We start from the raw sequence: 4951 nt of genomic DNA, 5'->3' as shown, positions 1-4951 counted from the left end.
GCCCAGCATTGCTGTGCCCTCCCTGGGCTCCCTGCACCCAGCGCTGCTGGCTCCTGGCACACAGAGCCACGGCATGGCCCAGCCTCACGCTGGGACACCTCGGACACCAACATTCTGCCCTGGGAGGGACTTTTCTGTTTCCTCACCTCCAGGCTGAACCTTCCAGGCTGCACTTTGGGAAGGTTTCCTTCTCTTCCCACTCCCAAGGAAAGCTCTGTGTCCTGCTGTTCACAAACAGAGAAGGGCTGGTGGGAGATGTGTTGTTGAGAGGCTGTTTGGGGTACAGTGACCATGAAATTATTGAGTTTTTAAATATTTTGTGAAAGAAGGAGGTTCAACAGTATTTCTACAGTGGCCTTACAGAGATCAGAATTCAGAATATCCAGGATGCAGGTTTGGGTATAACTAAATCAGGTACTGACTTTTTTAAGGGAAACAGTCCTTAAAAAGAAAGCATTCCAGGAATGAAGGGGACACTTAAAGAGAGAAATCTTGAATGAGCAGGAACAGCCTGTCCCTGTGTACCAACAGTGAGCTAGTGAGGAAAATTACTGGCTTGGCTGGGCATAGATGTTTTTCCAGCAACTCAGGGAAAAAAGAGGGTGCATCACATTTGGACAGAGGGGCAGGCAACTCAGGAAATGTTTAAGGATGTTATTAGGTCATGCAGAAAGAAAATGAGAGAAGTCAAAGCTCAATTAGGACTTAAACTGGCCACTTCTGTGAAAAATAATAGAAATATTTCTATTAATATATTATTAGCAAACCATGGGACAAGGAGAACCTCAGCTCTTTATTGGATGCTGTGTGGCATAGAGTAACTAATGACGAGGAAAAGGCTGAGATCCTAAACCCATTAGTGTCCTCAGTTTTCAAAAATAAGACAGGTTGTCCTCAGGACAAATGTTCTCCTGAGCTGGTAGATGGGGACAGGGAGCAGAACAGAGCCCCTGTAATCCAGGAGGAAGCAGCTGGGGACCTGCTGAGCCACTCAGATGCTCACAGGTGTCTCTGGAACCAGATGGGATCCATCCTAGGGGGATGAGGGAGCTGCTGGATGAGCTCCCCAAGCTGCTCTCCATCGTTTCTCATCAGTGCTGGCTCAGCAGGGAGGTGCCAGAGGACTGGAGGTGCCAATGTGAGCTCATCCCCAAGAAGGGCTGGAAGGAGGATCTGGGGAACTGCAGGCCTGTCAGCCTGACCTGGGTGCCTGGTGAGGCGATGGAACAGATCACCTTGAATGCCATCACAGGGCACCTACAGGATGGCTGAGGGATCAGAGCCAGCCAGTGTGGATTTCAATATCTGCATTGATGATCTGGATGAGGGCATTGAGTGCACCATCAGCAAATGTGCAGATGGCACCAAGCTGGGTGTGAGTGTGGATGTGCTGGAGGGTCGGAGAGCTCTGCAGAGGGACCTGGACAGGCTGGATCCAGGGCCCAAATCCAACAAGATGAGGTTTAGCAAGACCAAGTGCTGGGTCCTGCACTTTGGCCACAACAACCCCTGCAGAGCTTTAGGCTGGGGACAGAGGGGCTGGACACCAGCCAGGCAGAAAGGGACCTGGGGGCACTGATGGAGAGCAGGCTGGACATGAGCCAGCAGTGTGCCCAGGTGGCCAAGAAGGCCAATGACACCTGGCCTGGAACAGGAATGGTGTGGCCAGCAGGAGCAGGGCAGTGATTCTTCCCCTGTACTCAGAACTGTTTGGGCAGAACATCGAGTGCTGTGCCCAGTTCTGGGCCTCCCAATTTAGGAAGGACATGGAGGGGCTGGAGCGTGTAAAGAGAAGGGCACCAAGCCTGGTGAGGGGTCTAGAACCTGAGTCCTGTGAGGAGTGGCTGAGGGAACTGGGGTTCTTTATCCTGGAGAAGAGGAGGCTCAGGGGAGACAAGGTGATGTCAGGGCACAGGTTGGACTTGATGATCTCCAAGGTCTTTTCCAGCCTGGCTGATTCTGTGATTCTCTGAAACCCTTCCTGGGGCAGTTGCAGGATGAGCCCTGGGGATCCTCTTCACAAGGTCCAGCAGCCCACGTCCCTCAGCTTCTCCACACAGCCCCAAAGCCCATCCTGTCAGTCCTGCAGAGCCTCTCCAGCCCCTCCTCATTGCCCACAACAGGGAGCCCCACACCCAGACACAGCAGCCCAGATGTGCCCCCCTGGCCTGTGGTGCCTCTGGCAAGGGAGCAGCACGAGGCACTGCAGGACCCTGCAGACAATTCCTGAAGCACTTGCAGGATGATTCTGCTCCTCAAAGGATGTTCCCATGGTGCCAGCTCAGGAACAGAAATAGGGAGTGGGGCCAGAGAGGAAAGGGCAAACAGGGATAGGCTGTTTGCAGGGGAGGGGACTTCCCAAGGATGGGCAACATGAAGAAATATAGATCAGGAAAGAGGAATAAAAAGCAAAGATGATGCAAAGGAAATTTTCAGGGCAGTTTGGGTGTGGCTGCCAAGCAGCCCTGGCTCTGAGCAACAACATCTGCAGTGGGACAAGAAACTGACAGCTCATGGGAACAAACTTTCTGGCTGACTTCAGAGGCCACGACAAAGCTGAGTGGTTTCCCTGCTGTCCCCCAGCCCTTGCTGGCCCCAGGGGCTGATGGCATTTGTGCTCACTCAGCTCCATGTCCCCACAGCAGCACCATGGGGGTGCTGACCCTGCTCTGTGCAATGCAAACAGGGGCTCCTGAGCCACTGCTGCCGTGTGTGTGCCTGCAAGGATGCGGCTCCTGTGTGAGCTATGGGAGAGGCCAGGGCTGCAGAGGGGGGATGTTGTTGGCAGGTGCATGAGGACGCTCTGGGACGCTGCCCTGGGGTGTCCAGCGCAGTGGGGATGGATCAGCCCCTGCTCTGCTGCTCCTTGCCAGTGTGTCCCCCTTGCAGGGAGCTTGCAGAGCACCAGCCATGCTGTTTGCCCCCAGCCTGCCCACGGCCAGCCTGGGGCTGCTCCTGGGGATTTTCTCTGCTCAGAATTGGCCTGGCCAAGTGTTGTGGAGAGAGCCTGGCCAAGGATCCTGGAGCCCCGAGGCCTTGCCCTGAGGCATCAGCCCTGCCCCAGCAGTGCCCATGGCCTGTCCCTGCTGCAGCCCCGGCACTGCCACCCCCAGGGCTGAGCCCGGCCCCGAGAGCACTCAGGCCCTCCAGCAACACGAGGGCCAGGAGGGCAGCGGGGCAGTGGCACAGGAGCAGCACTGGCAATACCAAGTGCTGCTGCTGCTGCTGGGCACAGCTGCTGTGCCAGCACTGATCTGCCCCAGCTCTGCACACAGACATTGCTGCTGCAGCTCCAGAGAAGGGAACAGAAGGGGCATCTCTGGAGAAAACTTCGCTTGGACAGAGATCCTTTATATTGTTTAAAAGCATCAAGAGTGCAGATGCTTATTTACACAGTAAGTGTCCACAGCAAAGGTGGATAGAAACAAAATGAGTAATGGTACAAACCGTGATATTTATTTGTGTAGAATATTAAAATATAAATCAAAGAAAAAAATCTGCAAAATTAAACCATAAAGAAGTATCAAAGATGACTTTTATTACAAGTGATTTGCAGAAATTGGTCAGCAGTTTAATGTTTCCGAAACCATCTAGTTATTATTGTCCACACTGCAGCCTTGAGCTAATGGTTCCTCAGGCTGTAGATGAGGGGGTTCAGAGCTGGAGGCACCACTGAGTACAGAACTGAGAGGGCCAGATCCAGGAATAGGTAGGAAATGGAGGAGCCTTCAGGTAGGCAAATGTGCCAGTGCTGAGGAACAGGGAGACCACAGCCAGGTGAGGGAGGCAGGTGGGAAAGGCTTTCTGCCATCCCTATTCAGAGGGGATCCTCAGCACAGCCCTGAAGATCTGCACATAGGAGAAAGCAATGAACACAGAACATCCAAGTCCTAAAAAGGCACTAACAGCAATGAGCCCAAGTTTCCTAAGCCTGGAGTGTGAGGAGGAAAGTTTGAGGATATGTGGGATTTCACCGAAGAACTGGCCCAGGGCATTGCCATGGAACAGGGGCAGGGAAAATGTATTGGCTGTGTGCACCAGTGATCAGAGAAAGCCACTGGCCCAGGCAGCTGCTGCCATGTGGGCACAAGCTCTGCTGCCCAGGAGGGTCCCGTACTGCAGGGGTTTGCAGATGGACATGTAGCGGTCGTAGCACATGATGATCATGAGATAATATTCTGCACCAATGAAGAACAGAAAGAAAAAGACTTGTGCAGCACATCCTGCATAGGAGATGTTGCTGGTGTCCCAGAGGGAATTGTCCATGGCTTTGGGGACAGTGGTGCAGATGGAGCCCAGGTCAGTGAGGGTCAGGTTGAGCAGGAAGAAGAACATGGGGGTGTGCAGGTGGTGGCCACAGGCTACAGCGCTGATGATGAGGCTGTTGGCCAGGAGGGCAGCCAGGGAGATGGCCAGGAAGAGGCAGAAGTGCAGGAGCTGCAGCTGCTGCGTGTCTGTCAATGCCAGCAGGAGGAAGTGGCTGATGGAGCTGCTGTTGGACATTTCTGCTCTCTGGGCATTGTGAACTGTTGAAAGAAAACATTGACAAGGTGGGACCAACCTCTTTGAATCAATCCTATGCAATAATATATAGAATTCACTCAAAATTACTTCTCTTCCTCTGCACAAATTCACTAAGGATTTTTATTTTTGAGCTTTGTTTGTGCTGGGGAGTTAGTGCTTCATCTTCAACTCTGCTCTCAGTCTGAACACTGAGGAGCACAGAGGGAAGACAGGGCTTTCTGACCCCCAGTGCAGTCAGTCCTGCTAGTTCCTGCTGCTCTTTGCTAATCACACCTCACTCTAATTCAGGGTGATGGCACTAAAATATTCTTGAGTAATAAATAGCCTTTTTGAAGTGTCTAATTTCAAAACAGAGGGAGGGAAACCAAGGGTTGGTCTGGCTCTCTGCTGCCTGGAGTTGTGCCTACTGGGAGCGGTTTCTCTCTAT

At 52.8% G+C, this 4951-nt stretch overlaps 1 pseudogene; it reads right to left on the bottom strand.

Moving 5' to 3' along the window:
- Window positions 1-3571: 3571 nt before the first annotated feature.
- On the bottom strand, window positions 3572-4503 carry LOC148220370 (olfactory receptor 14I1-like; annotated as a pseudogene).
- Window positions 4504-4951: the final 448 nt, after the last annotated feature.

The sequence above is a fragment of the Sturnus vulgaris genome, chromosome W, assembly GCF_052056855.1.
Source record: "Sturnus vulgaris isolate bStuVul1 chromosome W, bStuVul1.hap1, whole genome shotgun sequence".
Classification (NCBI taxonomy): Eukaryota; Metazoa; Chordata; class Aves; order Passeriformes; family Sturnidae; genus Sturnus; species Sturnus vulgaris.
This window is presented reverse-complemented; position numbering and strand designations above follow the sequence as displayed.